This window comes from Python bivittatus, unplaced genomic scaffold (assembly GCF_059951505.1).
Source record: "Python bivittatus isolate LINGU-HERP-01145 unplaced genomic scaffold, Pbiv_v1 ctg000020_np1212, whole genome shotgun sequence".
NCBI lineage: Eukaryota > Metazoa > Chordata > Lepidosauria > Squamata > Pythonidae > Python > Python bivittatus.
In genome coordinates, this window is record NW_028277030.1 from 63,923,510 (window position 1) to 63,942,538 (window position 19,029).

Genomic DNA, 19,029 nt, shown 5'->3' on the forward strand with positions numbered 1-19,029 from the left:
TGAAGATAGCCCTTCATCAACCAGTACGCCATGAATTTATCCAACCCCCCCTTTAAAGCAAGGTTGTTGGTTATCACCATATGTTGTGGTAATAAAATCCATTTATTATGTGCTCAAGAGCATCAGTCACAGGAGGTTATCCTTGTCACATAGAACCTGAGCTACATGAACTGAACAGAAACACCTAATCTTTTCTAAAAGGTTAAAAGTCGAGATCTAGGACTTTTAGATGATGTGGAGCATGGTGGAATATGTGTGTTGTAGCCATTAGAAGAACTCCTTTTCCTTGGAAGAAGAATGAACTGTGTATCTATGTAAACAAAGAAAAGTGTAGATCTTGAATGGAAGATCCAAGTCTTCCAGAGATGCAGCTATTCAACAAATTGACAGCTATGATCCAAATATCCCAAACAGGGAGGGAAGGAAACAAGCAAGGTTATGGACAAGTGGCCAATCTGTTTCTGTCTTCTCTAGCTGAGTTGGAAGCTGATGGGAATGGGGAAAGCTCAAATCTTGTTGAGCTAACTGAAAGTTAAGACAACTTTCCCATGCAAGGCAGGAGGGAATAAAATTATCAGCACCTTGTAAAAGATTATATAGCAACAAGTAAAAGGAAAAAGCAAAATAAGAGCTTATAGATAAAACTAGGAAGACAGCCATAGAATCTGGTGTAAGGGTAAGATACACAGCATTTAAGAAAAATAAATTCCCTAAAGGAACAGAAGAGCAACTGAGAAAATAGATTCACTGTAAATAGTAATTCACATAATAATCCTTATTTTGTAAGTAATGTTAATAATGCTAATAATTTAATTATTTTTGTATATAATCTGAATTTTGTATATAATTTGAAAATTATTTGGGTTAACAATTTTGTTTTGTGAGTAACAGGGATTATTGGACTTGTGTTGACTGACACACACGTTCCTCAGATTCTTTTCTTGCATTCCTTATTTTTACAGTATCCGCAGTATCCTCCCTAATGACATCAGGAGGATGCTGAAAATTGTTCTGTTCTGGACAGCATTGTAGTCAGTCTTGGGCATCCTTTATTTATTTTTACTCTTATTTGGGTTTCTCTGGATGTCTGCGGTTATGTGTTCTATTTCATTTATTTTCTCCATTTGTACATCCCCAACTCCCAACAACTTAAAAAAAAATGTTTTATTTTTAATACTTACTGTGGAAGTTTCTTCTATAAGCCATTAATAGTCACCTTGGATTACAGAGGGATATACATTAGAATGAGTACCTAACTAACTAACTAACTAAGGCAGGTGTTAGCTTCTTAGACATGAAGGCTCCTCAAAAGCTCCCTGATGCAATGGACCTGCAGGCATAAAGATGGATCTCCTCTGAAGACCTACTAGCTCCACTGGAAGGTTATGTTTCTGTAGGGAGCAGGAGAGGATGAAGTGGGAGAAATGCCAATGTCAGGACAGCTGCCCTGATGTTCCCACACAGTGGTGGTGGTATGGGATGGGGGGGCATAAATTTTTCCCACTTCTGGTTGTCCCGTATACCCTTATTGCTTTCTTTCCCCCTTTTTTTTCTCCCAAAACTGGCATTTCAAGAATTATAGGGAAGGAATGAAAGATAATGCTACTTTTCCTTCCTCCATCATGCCATTAAATGGAAATCACCCATTAAAGATTTGTATATATTAAATGTTCTTTTTTTCCTGAAATTCTGAGAAAAGAAATAAGGGTGTTAAAAGAATTTATAACTCATGAGAAAATCTAGAGATATGATGTCAGATTCAAAAAAAGTTTGTTATTTTAAACTAAGTGGGATGATTTCTACCATTTCACTGTGAAATTTAACTTCATTTTAACTTCATTTTCTCCATACCTGAATGTATGCACAGGAGCTTTTTTGCATCCCTAAGGAATTATTAATTTCAACTCAACATCTTGGATCAGCTTGCAAAATTGCTTTAACATCACAGCTGCTTTAAGACAACTTTTGTCTCCTCTAAACATAAGATTCCAGGATGGTGGAATGAATACTCAACTCTGAAAAACAGGATACCTTACATTCATACACACATTTTTTGTTTATTCAGACCAAGTGGTACAAGAGTTGATGCTATGTCTGTTCTTGAGGGAAAATGTGCTTCTTGATTTCCAGAATGCCTTGCACTAAATAATCTATTAAGCTGTAATCATGCCAATATTCCCAGAAATTAGTCATAGTGGAAAAAGAAGATTGCTGCAAATCTGAGATATATATGAAATGGTTAAATACCTGAAGCTTGAAAAAAGTTTAAGCTACAAGGAAAGAAAGACTTCTTAAACTGAAACAAATCAGTAGGTCAGATTGCAGTAAAGATGGTTGTTTCTGATTTAGGATGATCTACTTGCACAAGCTAGAAACTGGGAGACCCTGAGTTTTAGTCCCACCTAGGCACAAAGCCAGCTGGGTGACCTTGGGCCAATCACTTTCTCTCAGCCCTAGGAAGGAGGCAATAGGAAACCACTTCTGAAAAACCTTGCCAAGAAAACTGCAGGGACTTGTCCAGGCAGTCTCCGAGAATCAGACACAATTGAATGAATTAAAAGAAAAAGAAAAAGAAAACTTGCATTTACCAAACGTTTTTCAGCTTTGCTGAGAAAACCACAATGATTATACTTTCAGATATTCACAGATATTATAATTTCTATATTTTGGATCTTGTGTTACTCAAATGGTGAACTCTTTCCTGTCTTTGTTATGTATGTATGTATGTATGTATGTATGTATGTATGTATGTATTTATTTATTTATTTATTTATTTCAATTTTGGTCATACATGCTTTCATCAAGTATAATGCAAATCCTTCCTTCATGGCTGGTGCTTTGTTTTTTTTTAAAGGGCTAAGAAAGAGTCTTCTAGCAGCCTGAGTTCCCATTCATCGTTTTGCTCACCTTACTGCAAGCAGCACATTCAACTGTATTTGTATTTCATGAAATGAGAACAGATGGCCCCAAACGCAGTGCGCCAAGGGAGCACATATGTTCCCAAATTGTGAATAGTAAGGATAAGAATCACAGCCATGATATACAATTTTTCCTTTCTTAGCCTCATATTTCCACATTAAAGAGAGTATAGTAAACTTAGACACTGAAACTTGAGTTTGGGCTCACCTAACAAAAATGCTAAATATATATTTTACCGAGGATATGGGCTGAATGTTGCAGTCCTATATATAAAGTAGCCTTAGGAATGTGATCTTACAAACTGTCTCTCTTTTGAAAGATACTGTTATCCTAAATACACTAGATATATAATTCAACGAATACACATGAAGCTAACTTCATAGGTAAACTTGCATAGGATTTATGGCTGCTTTAAAAATAGATTGATTCTTGTAAACTAAGAGTGTGCAGCAAGATAGCTTATCAGAAACCATCCAGTACTGGATGAGGAATATGTAGCCCATGGAAAGCCCCTTCGTAGTGTTCTATGGCTCCTGTATTTTATGACCACCACCAATAGTATATACCCCCTTCCCAGATTAACCTTTCTCAGAAATGATTAGATGGAGTAACTTTGTGATCTGATGTTTACAACTGTGCGTGCTTCTGAACATGTTATTTTTCTTTGGATGTTCTTAAGATACCCCATCAAGAATGCAGATAAACCGTATGACCAAGTGGGTAAACAATTTTGGATACAGTATTGAATATGACCAATGGGAAAGGATGTGGACTAGGGGACTTAAATTTACATAGAGTTACAACCTGAAAGAGAACTTTTATAAAATGATGTACAGATGGTATATAACCACAGATAAATTATCAAAAATGTTTAACAATACATCAAATATTTGTTGGAAATGCAGAAGGGAAATAGGTACATTCTATCATACGTGGTGGTCTTACACAAAAGCAAAAAAATTTTGGACATTAATACACAGTACTATCCAAAAAATGCTGGCAATTGATATAGTTAAAAAACCGGAACTATATCTCTTGGATTTAATGGACAAAGAACTTGAAAAGAAACATGGAAAGCTCTTGCTGTATCTGACAACTGCGGCTCAGATTATTTAGGCTTCACGATGGAAGGAAGAAATTATCCCAAGAATTGAAGAATGGACTATTAAGACAATGGACCTAGCTTAGATGGCTAAACTTACGGATCAGTTAAATGACAAGAATATGGATGATTATAAGAATGATTGGCGACCTTTTCTTAGATACATGGAATTAACACAAAAAATAACATTGTGTATATAAAATGTAGTTGTCAAATATTTAATTAAACAGAAATAGAGGAGATATTTACTGGCACTTTACTGGTAAAGATGCGAAAATAACCTATTTGTAGATACATTCACCGTTCAGACAGTTAGAAACCCCACTTTTAAAATGTTCTGCTTTTTTTTCCTCCCTTTTTCTTTCTCTGTATTTTCCCTTCTTTACTATGTTTCTTCTTTTTCATGTATATATTGTTCTATGTCATACTTTTGCGTATATATCGATATATGTCGCTAGTATTCTGTATGTATCACGCAATGTCTTATATGTATTCATTTGCTATTTTTAATTAATAAAGCTAAAGAAAAAAGAATGCAGATACTGTAAACCACAGCTAGGGGATCTTAATTTGGGCATTTGCTTAGGAAAATCCCAAGTAATCAGGGGGAAACCTCATCCCAGATGATGCTCTGTTTGGAACTTCTTTGTTTGTTCACAAGAGAAGAACTGTCTTCTGAGCCATGCTACTGTATATTTAGTTAATCCAGCCATAATTAAGTAAACTGTAACTGTTATAATAAAGCACTAAATTCATTAAACTAACACAAGTCTTATAACTCTTCTTGACCAGCTACTTCTTCTTTTAACAACATTTCACAGTAGAAATTCCCAGATACTCATACCAAGTCTGTACATGTGATTATGCCAGATGTCTGAAAGAACGCCTCTTGAAAAGACCAGCCTGGACAGCAGCAAAAATGGGCAGTTGCAAAGAAGTGGTTACTTTTTTTTTTTTTTTTTAATGTAGAAGCTGTCAGCTCTGGGATGTTATGTTTTGTTTGCTTTGGACAATGTGCATAAGGCAAGATGGCTGCTGATATATACCAGACATGCAAGGATCACAAGTCCAGGAGAATATTCTTCCACTTTCATAGCATTTAAAACAATGAACAAGAGAACAATTTCTTTGAATTGTCAAAGAAAACTTGGATTGCAGTCTGGCTTCTTGAAAGGCCCACTGCTTTCAGATACCAGATGCTTTCTGGCACAGAGCAAACAGCCTATTAAAACAGATTAAAAGTATTTATGATGACCTGGATAGCCTTCAAAATTTGGAATCAGAATAGTGCTGATGAGTCAATTGTTGAATCATTTTGCAAATAGTAAAAAAGCAATATATGAGTTTTGTTAAATTTGTCATCATAAATAATTTTAAAAACCCATCTGTTGTTCTTTTGCTGTTACTGGCACTTGGAAATGGTAACTATGCTGAAAAAGAGGACTCTATGAATAAAGCTTCCATTCTGAGATTTGACTCAGTGGACTTTAGAATGATTCTCCAGTTTGAACTGACTTTCTGAATCAGATCAATAATTTGAATGAAATCCCCAAACCATGTTGGATGCCTCCATTCAGAAACTTTTTTGAAAGAATCAGATTGACTTTCCTAATCAGATTGATCCCATTGAATTGTTTGAAAGATGAAATTGAATAAACTTGATTTTCTGATCCAAATCCACCCAATGATCTGATCTAATGATTTGAATCAGCTTGGAGCCAGTTCACACGTACCTGTTTAAAAACCTTTTGCATCCTATGTGAATATGAGTGTGTCAAAAGTATGGATATTCTATTTCAGCCAGGTGAAAAGGTGGGAAGATAAAATTGTGACTCATCTGATTCTCTTGCTGTGGGGTGGGGATTGGGGGCAGTGTGTACTAGAATGGAACTTGGGCCATGCACCTCCTTTTCCGTGGAACAAAACTGGATAAATATAGCATCATCTTGGATTAACATTTCCAGATAATAAAATATAATCCAAAACACATATGATGGAAAACAAACCTGAATACATTTATGTACTAATACTTATGATGGCTAAAATGTATTCCCCAACCTTCCCTGGTGTATTAGCATATTCAAAGAAGCTTGCAAAGCAGCAAGGAATAAAATAATGCATAGCCAAAAACAAACAAACAATACCACACTAATTACTTATTTGGAAAAGAAAATAAGTTGGGGAGAATAAAATGTTGAGCTTTTGGCACATTTTCTAACAAAAACAGTTTATAGGATGACTTCTGAAGAAATACATGCTGTATGAATATGCTGGACATGAGATAAGTCTGCAAATTTTATCTTGCATTGATGCCTGTTTTCTTATTAGGCATTTTTAAAGAAAACATACAGTAGTTCTCATCTTTGATACTCAACAGTCACTGGAACTTTTTTAAAATGGCTTCTTTATCTTTTCTACAATAAAACTACTTTTTATACCCTACAGTGGCTCTTTATCTATTCTGAGTTCAGCTTGCTACAAGTAGTCTGACATTTTCATACTACCAACATTTTCACTCTAACCCAGTGTTTCTCAATTCTGCTGGCTGGGGAATTCTGGGATTTGAAGTCCACCCATCTTAAAGTTGCTGAGATTGAGAAACACTGTTCTAACCAATAGGAGAGTAGAAGGAATGCCAACCAATCACAGTTCTGTCTCCCAAGCTGACAACACTCATGAAGTAACAAAACTCCCCCCACATACCTTCTCTACAAATACGGAAATAAAATACATTTCCAGACCCCATGCTATTTAGTACATGCATTTTTGTGCATTTGTCTGGTGGGTCCACAAGAAAATGATAGTAGCCTGGTTCATACACGAAGCCATAAACCAGAGGTGTGTGTGATGCCTGAAACCTTTGGGTATGGCCTGCAGAAGCCTGGGGAGAAGGTGGGGAAGAGAAGTCAGGCTGTTCTCAGGAGTACTGTGGAGCAATCCCCACAGCTTTTCTACATCAAAAAGGGCACAGCTTGTGGTGTGATGTTGCAACTCTGCTTTCATCAGTCTGATGAAAACAGGGGGTTCCTGAAGATGTTGCTGGCTTCTGGAGACCACCAGAACATGTTACCAAATTGTAACTTTTAATGTGACCGAAGAGGAAAGTAAGCAGAGCCTGAAGAATTGCCATGTTAACTGTATTTAATTTTAACTTAATGTAAATGAAAAAAAAAAAATCATTCTTTTTCCAGTCCTCACCCATGTATGGCCTTCAGCCCAGAGAAAGTTATGAATTCATAAATCACGCTTTATCATTTGTAATAGATGAAATCACATATCATAGTAATCCAGAATCAAACAAACCGCATAATGTGATGCGTGACTCCAGCCATTATCTCAACTGCCACTGTTCCCCTGCGCGCGTGTGCTGTAGGTGTATGAGAAAACAATAACTTTATTTAGAGTTGAGGCACACATTTTCTACCTCAGCAGGAGTTCATTTTCTTACCTGTGGAAATCTCTGGTGATGTTCTATTTCTTCTACTTCCTTTCTCTCCACCCTTTGTTACAATAACCACATTTCCTCATGTGACGCGCTGAAGTATAATGCCTTGAGAGTCCATTAGTGTCTCTGCTAAATTGCTGTATTTTGCAGTGGATCCTTAATGCAGGGATTTTATTTTTCCTGTAAAGGGAGAGTGTCTTGTCATCATAGCATTGTCTGCCACCAGTGATTGAAGAAATCAAAAATCAATTTAATTTGTCTAGCTTTTTAACATTTACCTTCTCTCAGGATCTTAGACAAAAAAAATTAGCATGATACATCTCGTATTTTTCCGACAATAAGATGCCCCCATGTACAAGACGCCCCCCCCACTTTTCCAGCCCAAAATTAAAAATCAGTATTTTAAAGATAGTGCAGAACACATTTTTATTTAGTAATTAGTTAACATTGACCTGATACACTCGGTGGAAGGAGGTCCAAACCGTCTCTCTGCAGCTCTATTTCCATGCTCTTTTGCATAACTGATTACATTCAATCACGAGTGAAACTGCCGATAGCTTGTCTCTGCAAACAGCCTTCCTCTAATTGGTTTGTTCAGCATCAGCTGACGTCAGTTACATCAGGCTCGTGATTGGAGGAAGTCTGTTTGGGAGACAAGCTATTTCACTCGTGACTGGAGGCTAGCAATAGGAGGAAGCCTGTCTGCAGAGACAAAGTTTGGCAGTTTTGCAACCGCGATTCTCAGCTGACTTCCTTGAATAAGACGCCCTTCAGTTTTTAGGGTAAGGATTTTAGAAAAAAGTAACGTCTTATAGTCGGAAAAATATGGTAAACCATTTCTGTCCTTTTCCCATCTTGAAAAAAGTTGGTAACTTGGATACATTGTTCAGTTCCATTATGGAAGTGTTTCCTTTGCCTAATTCTTTGCACAACAGTATTTTGCCTAGTGAGTCTTAGATACAGGATTCAGGGGTTGTCATCCATTGTGGTAATGGGTGTATTGTACATATGTATATATCCCTGTCAGAGGAATTAATGTAGACCCACGGCAGGTGTTCTCTGTAGGCCTAGGGTCCTCATTGTTTTTAGGCTAATGGACATATCTGGAATTTTAAGAAGATGTTGTGGATATTTTTGCAAAATGATTGCTGGGGAGAGCTTATCTCCAACATTAGTCAGTTACAAAGGACTGATTGATCAGGATGGTACTGGTCATCTCTAGTTCCTCCACTTGGAAACCCCAGTCCAGGCCAAGTGGGCAGCTGAGAGATTGGTATGTATGTTAGGAATAGTGCCCTATGTTTGAATACATCATAGGCATCACCCTGAGGTGTCAGTATTCAGCCCTTCACCAACACTCAACAAGCCTGATGTCAGGTCTGCTATTTTGATTGCTGCTGGTTCTGACACATGATTCATTTCACTCTTGACGCCTAGAATTCCAAGAACTAGGAAATGAAAGTACAGCTTGTTCTTCTGTCTGCTTCTGAGAAAGCTAGATAGAAATTAATTCTATCTCCTCCTGGATTGCAAAGTAGGTTTTCTTACCCCAAAAATAACCAGAGAGCTGCGGGGAGAGAGGGTCTGTAAAACAATTCAGTAACATCTCAAATAAATTTGAATTCCAATGGCTATATTTGATTATGATGGCTAACATTTATGCATAATTATGCATAATTATGTTATGCTCTACAAATTTTTGCAATTTTTTGTTAATGGTCTTGACCCTAGTCCCTGTAATTTACCCCCAGGTAACTTTGCTTAGAATCACAGCCTGACGTTAGGCATATAAGAACAACATTCCTACCTCAATGCCAGTGGCATATCATAGTTCTTCTAATTCTTTGATTGCAATCATCTGGAAGATAATTCTTAATTCTTATTCTAAATATGTTTCTAATTTCTACTAGTCTGTAACATATAGTATGCAAATAAATGAAATGCTGACTGCTTTAATGTCTAAAATGGCAGAGAGTATTTCATTCTGTTTCTTTTTTCTCCTGAAGATTTAAGAAGATATGCATATATAAAAATAAAATCCATTTGTATTTGCAACATCATGTAACTCACAAAGGCTTTTTAGGCATTCTCTTCCAATTTACATAAATGTGAACATAAATTGCTCATGAGACTTTTGTTAATGCAAATTATCCAACTTTCATTCTTTAACATGTAAATTTCCCTGATCAACACCTATTGTTTAGCATCTTGTTTCATGTTTAAGATTAAATACATATTCATTGAAGTTCTCACTTCAGCTTATTGGGGTGTGGAGAAAAGTAACGAACATTTTAAATTTTATTTTTAAAGAGAGATACTTCCCATTTCTATTTCACCTGCAGACATCTAACAGTTTATTTTTGGTCGGCATAAATCACACGGCTACTGCATATGAGTATGTGTACCATTTGAAGTACAGCTACACGACTGTCTAAAATCTATCCCATGGAGGGCATTTTCTTCCTATCAGGATTTACAGGTTCAGCCAACAGTTCAGAGACCAATACGGTAACATTTCTTTAACATGCTGTTCTATTTATCTTTTAGGCAATATTTTAAGTTTAGCAAAAAGCATTAACTGAAATCCTAGGGACATGTGGCTCTCAAAAATCGTGAATGCTGTTTCCTAGAGAACCTCCCCAAATTGGCATCAAATTGTTAATGTGACAGAAAGAGAAAAAATGATTAAACACAATGATCATATTAGTGGCATTTAATGAAATGAATTATGAAATTTAAATATAAATATTCACCCAGGATCCATTGAACTGGTGGGAGTGCCCTTTGGAAAATAAATGCTCATCCAAGACTAACTTACTGGTTATTATGGATATATTTTTTATTTTTATTTATTTATATATCAAATTTGTCACTGCCCATCTTGTTAGAAAGCAACTCTGGGAGGTTTGCAAAGAAGAATGGTCCTGGATGAGTTTTCCAAAGGTATATATAGGCCATTTATTAGACCCTAAATTTACAGTAATTAAGCACTTTTCAAGTGACTTTTGTATATTGATATTCAAGCTAGTCAACCTAGTCAAGCAGTATATTATTAGAGCAGAATTAAGCCCAAGGATATCTTGAATAGGCTTTATGGACTGCCATAGTAATATTTTGCTTCACAAACAGTATCCAACTGGCATATTTTTAATTTCATCAGAATTTTTCTTGTAGCCATCTATTGTTTATCATTTCCATGGAAATTCTAATATTTTCAGAACAAAATTAATAATATACCCTTAAGGCTTCTCATTTATTTAAAGTGTTCATATTCTACCACAGATCATCCCAGCAAACATTAAAAAAACAATTTGATTAGTTTTTCTATTTATTTCCTATTCATCTGGAAACCAAAGTTAGGGCTTAGCTTTGTGTTTTGAAAACCAAGATTTTCTTTGTAAAGGATATATTAATAGTTTGGCCCTGGTTTTGAAAAGTTTATCAATGATTTACTGAGACTGGAAGACCTTTCAAATGACTCCAGCAGAGCGCCTTCCATTTAAAAGTAAATGTTTGATATAAATGCAAGAATGGATTATTGACCAGCTGCCCATTCATCTTGCAAAATACCATAAAACAAGATTCATTTCTCATTTGATCTGAAGAATTTTAGCCATGACCTTTGAAGATAAATCACAATATAATGCCAAGGAAAAAAAGGGCTTTCTATCCTTCTTATGACTGTGAAAGATAAAATAGGATTTTATGGAACTAACAGAGAATCCAGGGATAGATTTTCTAATGAAACCACAATTTAATCTTATTGATCAGAGTGTTGTCTCACACTAAGTTCAAATGTGACCACTTCTTGTTTAGGTTGGTTCTCACCAGAATATATTCCACCACCATCACTACTTGATGATATATTTAACTCAAGATAGTACTGGTCTAATTGACTGTAATAAAGTTAATATATAACTCAAGATATGCTCACCTATCTGATTAACGTTGGTGCCCTGTAAACATTCTCCTACTTGACAGGAACTCATTTACCTGTCAGTGACCAGACGTCAAGTAGTTCAGATAACATCTAAATGTAATCAGCTCTAAACCTGTTCCATGGAACCAGTACTGAGAAGGAGAAATAGATGTTGATGGGAAACACAATAAGACCCATCTATAAAATTGGTTAAGATGACATTTTTCTGAACAGAGTGAACTTTCCTGTTTCTTTATTGTTTTGAGGGCATCACCATCACACAAGGTTTGGAAGAAACATGAGGATTTTTTTTCAACACAGACAGCTAATTCATTTAACTCTATGTTTTCCTGAAGAGTAGAAAATATTGAATCAAGCAATTTGAGTTTAAGCTACAACAGAGGCTGGTAAAGTTTTTGTTGCTGGGATGACCATTTTTTTAAAATGTAAATTTGATGAATGGGTTGATTACACAGTTATGTTACATATGGGAAGGACTATTTTTCAGTGAACTGGAATTTCAAAGTCATTCATTCATGGTTTCAGAATCTTCATATATCGCTTAAAATATATTGGTTCTGGCTAGTCTCATGAAAGTAATATGTGGAAAAAAAAATCCCACTAAAATGCATAATAAAAATGTATAGGAAGTTCGTATGACTGATATTCTATTCTCTATTTAGCATTAATATGGTTTGAGTGCACTGTTTTATTTTTATGATTATATGACTCTTGTCATGAATCTAACTTTTTATATTCAAATATCTTATTTACAGTTCTTTTAATATTCACTGAGAGAATTTCCTCCAAAAATATGGAACAAGATGGAAAGATTTGGCAATACCTACAATGAAGGAATGGTTGGAAGATGATGGAACTCACTGAGATGGCCAAACTGACTTTTTTGATTAAAGAAAAGACAGTATCTACATTTATTGCTGACTGGAAATTCCTTATGGACTTTTTATGTAAAGCAGAAAAAAGTGAACTTATGATTTATGGTTCTGATGATTAGATAGGATACATTATAGAAAGAAGAGAGTCATGATGTAACATTAGAGAAGGAGGTAAGTTTATAATTGTACTTATAACTGCTATAGAGAAGATTGGAAGCCACTTTTTAATCACTTTTCTTTCTTTTCTATTTTTCTTCTATTTTTTTTCCTTTCTTGCACTTTTAGCTTTCTCTTTGATTTCTTTCTTTTTCTGGCAGGGTAGGTTGCAAGATGCTCCTGTAAGTCACTCACATTCCCATGGGTTTTTGTCCCAAGGAGCCCTGCTACAGACTGCAAGATCCTGGGGATCTCATATTCTGTAGTGCGTGCATGCCCGCAGTACCCCTTGCCATGGTGGCCCCCTGCTCACCCTCCTCCACCCAGCAGCAGCCACCCTTGGCCCAGCTGGACTTGCATTGTGCTACAGCAGCCACTTACCCATCTGGTGGCCTGCTTGCGAGCCACCTGGGACTTGAAACTTCCTGCTGGTTTCCAACAAGCAAAGTCCATGGGGAAGCTGGCAGGAAGTTGCGAGGAGGTTCTCGCTTAACAACCCATGATCCTTGCTTAATGATGACAACAGGGACTGCCAGGATTGCTGTCACTAAGTGATGCGGTCATGTGACATTGCGCTTTACAACTGCATTGCTTAGAGACAGAAATTCTGGCCCCAATTACCGTTGTTAAGCGAGGACTGCCTGTAGTGTACCAGTTGTGCCGATACCTAGTCTAGAAGGCCCTTAGAACAGTCACTCATGGTTTGGTCACCTTGTGATTGGACTATTGCAATGCTCTACATGAGGCTACCCTTGAAGACAGTATAGAAGCTGCAGCTGGTTCAGAATGCAGTGACATGAGCAGTTTTGGGCATGTAATATAACATCTCTGATCTGTGAGATGTACTGATTGCCAGTAGTCTTCCAAATGCAGTTCAAGGTGCTGATTATTGCTAAAAAGCCCTTCATGGCATAGGGCTTGCTATTTGAAAGACAAGCTATCCCCCATAGTTTCTACTCATCCCACAGTTTCTAACAGAGTAGGCAAGCTTCAAGTCCATTTAAATAATATTGCCTGGTAGAACCCAGGAGGTAGGCCTTCTCTGTCATGGCACTTGCCCTCTGGAACACCATTTCCTCCAAGATTCATAAGGCTCCCACCCTGACCCTATTTAAACAAGCCCTACAATCCAGGCTCTAATTCCAGGCCCTGAGTCAGAGTAGGTGATGGATTCCATGTGGAATGCTTTGGCCTTTTGAATAGTTTTGTGATGATGTAATTACAACATTGATGTTTTAATCTTTTGTTTTTTGTTGTATTTTGTAAGCCTCCTAGAGTCATAAGAATATATTGGAGTGTCTCTTTATCCCCTATGCAGCCAGACATGTCTTTACCATAAATAATTCCCAAGTTGCTTTCCTCCCCACAGAGCTAAAACCACAGTCTCCTGAGGGAAGGCAGCTTTGGAAGTAGGCACCCCCATTTTTTTTTTCTCCAGCAGTACTTAAGACCTAGAGATCAAACATGGAAATACAAGTTTGCTTGTTTAGTTAGCTTTACCAGAAAATACATGAAATACATGTACTTCAAATACATGAAAACAGAGGAACAGAAGTGTGATGAAATTTCCTCAAAGTTCAGAACCATGTAGAAAACTGGCGTTAAGGTTATTTAGTTGCCTGATGTATCTTGGTAACTTATCTGTGAAGCCTGCAACAGTGCCATTGTGTGCTACGATGAAGCCTTTGGAAATAAGCACAACTGAAGCAAGCAGCATCACACGAATCTCAGCTGTGTGTACGTTTGTCTCTGAAATGTCATGAAAGTGAAAGATTTTTTAGTAGTTGGGAACTTTCCAATTTATGAAACTATTCTTTCAATAGCTCCTGATCACACTTGCAAAACATATTTTAAGGTTTTTTTAAATTAATGTTCTTTATTCCTGGCCTTGTGTTTAAATAAATTATTTTTAAAAACACAATGATTAATATAGATTTTGTACTTTGTAAGATGTGATAGATGGCTTTATTGTTAATTTATTTTTGCAGGGTGGTGAGTTGCTTGGACTGTAAAGCAGCAAGGAAATTGAAGCATAATAGCACCTGTGGAATTAGAAGAATCCATGACCTTTGTGGCTATCAAGTAAGTTGGAATGAAGCAAGTATATCATGGTTACACATTAGGATTTCATTTCCTCTGTATACCACTGACTGGCTAAATAGCCACAGCAGGTTCTGTACTTGCTGAGAAGAATGGCAGACAACTTCAGGTGTGGACCCTGGTGTGGAATTTGTGCCTAGACAGGTTCATCAATCTTCCTGTCTCAGGAGATAATGAAAGAGTTTGATTTCAGAATCAGCTTGCCTGCATGTTTATTTACTCTTTAAATTTTACTGCTTTTTTAAATATAATTTTTATTAAAAGTTACAACAGTAAAAGATAATACAACCTAAAGAAGAAAAAAAGGAAAGGAAAAAAAAAAGTGGAAAAAAGCAGAGAGAGAGAGAGAGAGGGAACGACCAAGAAAGCAACTTCCCATCCTCATCATTACAAGTATAAACAATTTCATAATTGCTTCACCTCTTCTTAATTAACAGATACAAAACTCTTCATCCCATAACTCATCTCTTAACTATAGGCAAATCCAATAAGTAACATCTCCAATCCAGGTTTCAGCAAAAAAGTCCAAACAGAGCCCAAATATCTCTTACTTCTAGAGTAACTGTAGGGAAAAAAGCTTAAACACCATGTTAACTGTAAGCAAACCCAATACACAACATTTTTGCATTTCAAATACCAACAATTCCAAAGAGAACCACCATCTGTACAAAATGGGTGGGGCTTGAATAGCAATTTCTCTATTTTGACTTCTCCCTCCACTTCAATTGATGCTGATTAGAGGGAGGGAGGATTCACATCTGTGATTTTAGAACTGGCTACCTTTCTAGCTATTCAATCACTGTTTTATACTATGTTTTTATTAGGGGAAAAACTGCTTTTTCACTCATATATATGAAATGGACGCCACACATTATTGCAATGACTGGTGTGAGATAGAAAGACTATGTTATGGTATGTCACTTCTGAATTACCTTCAGTCTGGGTATCATAGAAGCAAACTGGTTCCACAGCATGATTTAAATGCCATTTTTCAATTTGGACTCATAAAAAAATAAATCAACAGCATATCAGCTCAAAATCTATCACTTCTATAAAAGATTATTTATATTTTCCTTAACCAATGGAAATGGAAGGTTTAATTCTCTGCATCCAATCTACTGTATGCCATTTTCATCAGAAGTTTCTCTTAATCCAATACAGATAGTCCTCGACTTACGACCATTAGTTCAGTGACCATTTGAAGTTATGAATGAAGGGACTTACATGTGGTCCCTGAAGTTATGGCCATTGCAGTGCCCCTGCAGTCATGTGATCAAAATTCAGGTGCTTGGCAGCTCGGCGGCACTTATGACCACAGGAATGCTTCAACTCCCTTTGCCACCCATCTCCCCCCACATCTATGCCCTTTTGGCCCCCTGCACTCTGTGGCCCCTGCCGCCCTAGCTGACCTTTGCTGTCTTCTTGCTCCCACTACTGACCAAGCATGACTGGCCTGGCTTTTTGCAAGGCAGCTGCTGGCTACATGAGGCTTTCTTTCCGAGATCATGAACAGCAGTTTCCTCATAAGACCTGGGGAAGATGGTCTCGTGTGGTCAGCAGCTGCCTTGTGAAGGGCCAGGGCAGGCATGCCTCATCAGCCTCCAGCCCCAGCCTCCCCCCCCCCCCCGTGGCACCCTCATGCTCCTTACCTGGGATTCCCGCCTCTTCCTACTTAATGACCTGTGCTTCTTGGGATTACGACACAACAGGGACTACCTGGGATTGCCATTGCTAAGTGATGCGAGCACATGATGTCACACTTTACAACCGCATCACTTAGCGATGGAAATTCCAATCTCAATTGTGGTTGTAAGTCAAGGACTACCTGTAATCAACATCATATCTAAAACTGTCTATCATAATTTTTACCTTTTAATATCAGTATGTCACAGACCGTATTTCAAATACAAAGCATGTATTGGTAAGTAGGAAGTTTAAATGGAGAGGTGTCAGGCTCTTGTCAGCTGATTCAACTCAAAGTAATTCTCCCATGCAAGAGTCTCACACTGCCAGATTCCCCATTGCCAGTATGGGCCAGCACCCACCTTGAAGGACAGGAATGAGCAATGTTGCCTTCTACCCAGCCCTGCCCACTGAGAATGTGATCTCCAGGTTTGTTTTCCTGATCAGCTTTCAAAGTAGTATTTTCCTGCTTTTGCTCCCTGCTGAACAATGTTGCCCAGTACCCACCCCGGCCACTTTACTTTCTTCTAGGTCAGCCCCTGAACTTTGATTGGCTACGTCACAGAGGGAGGAATGTTCCCTCACGGCATTTCCTTGCTCTTCCTGAATAACACCACAGCAGATTCTGTTTCAGCAGATATTCCTAACAAGCACAATGGTTGATTAAGTGGAGAACATCTCTGCTTTGAAACCTCAGGGGATTTTTAAAATTTATTATTCCCCCCTCCCCATGCTATCTACTTTTCTTCTGAGTTTTTTTTTTTTTTTTTTAAGTAAGTACACTGAAGTGTGGTCACTAGAAGTCAAAAATGACTTAATGGCACATCATAATTAATCACCTGAAGCATGATCGTATCATTAAAACTTAGCAAACTGACCATTGGAAGAGGGAGATAGTGGTTTGACATCCCAGCCAGCGCAGCATCATATGTGAGGACTGTTGATGAACATTTTACTAAAACTGTTGTGCCATTTTAAGGCCTTGATGCCATTTTAAAACTTGCTATCCCTTTTTGAAATGTAATTTTTTTTGGGGGGGATATATTGTTTTAAAAAATTTTAAATTTATGTTACATTAGTTTATTTTTCTTGGCCATTTCACTTTTCTTAGCATGGCCTCAGCATTCCACTGAGTGACACATTGCGGCCTTCTGCCCCAAAGGGGTTGTTACTCCTGATTTATCTAATGAGAGGTTAAATGATTGGGAGACAGATGGATGAAGCTTGCAGGGCATCTTTGAATGGAAGAGAATGGACAAGAAGATCATGTACATAATGCCATTGTGCTTCTATTTTGGTCAAATTGGTGCGAAGAGCAACCCATTCTCCCCCTCACAATATTATCCTGGTTCTCTGCTTGTATCTGCTGTATTGTATGACTCACGTGAAGCAAAGTTAAAATATTACAAATAGCCGAGGAGCTATGAGCAACCTTTAGGATGATTGCTTCTCTTCGGTTCTTTCATCACAGAGCTGCTAGGCAAAGCCATCAATAAAATGAAAGCAGAGCTTTTGTGTTGTCAAAGGCTCTGCAGCATCGCTAGCGGTGAGCATAGTTCTGAATAAATAACACCTAGCATAAAAACAGACAGCTTGACAATAAACTATTAAAGAATGTCTTAGAGAAACTTCGAGAAGACCACAGCGGATACTATTTCCACCATAGAAGAGGCAATCAGAAGAAACTGCTCAGGCAAGAAGTAATGCTGGCTGATATTTTAAGGAGCAGTTTAATTACAAGAAACTGTGATACAGCCTTAAAGTAAGATTGTCAGATATGCCAGTGGTTAATCATCTCTAGAGGAAAAGCGATGAACATTCCAATTAGGACCCTGGCATTACTTAGGTGAACAGAATACTAAGGGTAAATGAATAAAAGGATTTTGAAATTGCTTTTAAGTGTTGTTTTGCTTATAACCAGAAAACAAGAGAAATGTAGGGCCGATGTTTGCTTGTATATAAAGCAATTCTTTCTTTTTCTCTCCTGTCCTGCACTCATTATTATGCCCAAGTATTTTGCAAAACAAAGAAGAAATTTAAACAGATTCCACAAGAAATATGGAACTTCATTGATATAAGCTATAGTAACAGAATCTTGAAAGCCTGACAACATTTTGCCTCCCTCCTCCTTATGCAAAAGAGAGTTAAGGTGGAGTCTTAAGTTTCTTTCTAATTTCCTCTTCCTTTCCTGGACTTAGCTCATATTTGCTAACTGCTGTATTCCATCTCTGGGGTCCTCTACGTAGGCTTATTTGCCAGAAGAGATAGAAACAGATGTGCAATGGTTGTATGAACTGGGTCTATCTAGATCAGTGTTTCTCAACCTTGGCAACTTGAAGATGTATGGACTTCAACTCCCAGAATTCCCCAGCCAGCCTGGCTAGGGAATTCTGGGAGTTGAAGTCCACACACCTTAAAGTTGTTAAGGTTCAGAAATAGTGATCTAGATAGTGTAAATTGGATAAGAAACAGATCCAGGCTAGGAAATGGATCTAGCTGCCTCCCATCACCAATACATTAGATGTTGTCAGGAATGGGCTTTGAGGGAGGAAGCCCCCCTCAGCAAAAGTCCTCAATACATACATTTGATGTATGTACATACATTAATATAAGAAGAGTCCAGAAGCCATTCACTTCCCATCTTCTGCTTCAAATGAAGCCCTTGGAGATAGCCATTGTTCAGTATTTCATCCTGAATGACTGGTTTGATTGCCACACATTTTCCCAGTGGAAGAAGTATGTATGGAGTTTGACTTGGCAGGAGCTGCGGTAAATCTTCCCTAACCAGAGAAGATATGGGATGGCTTTC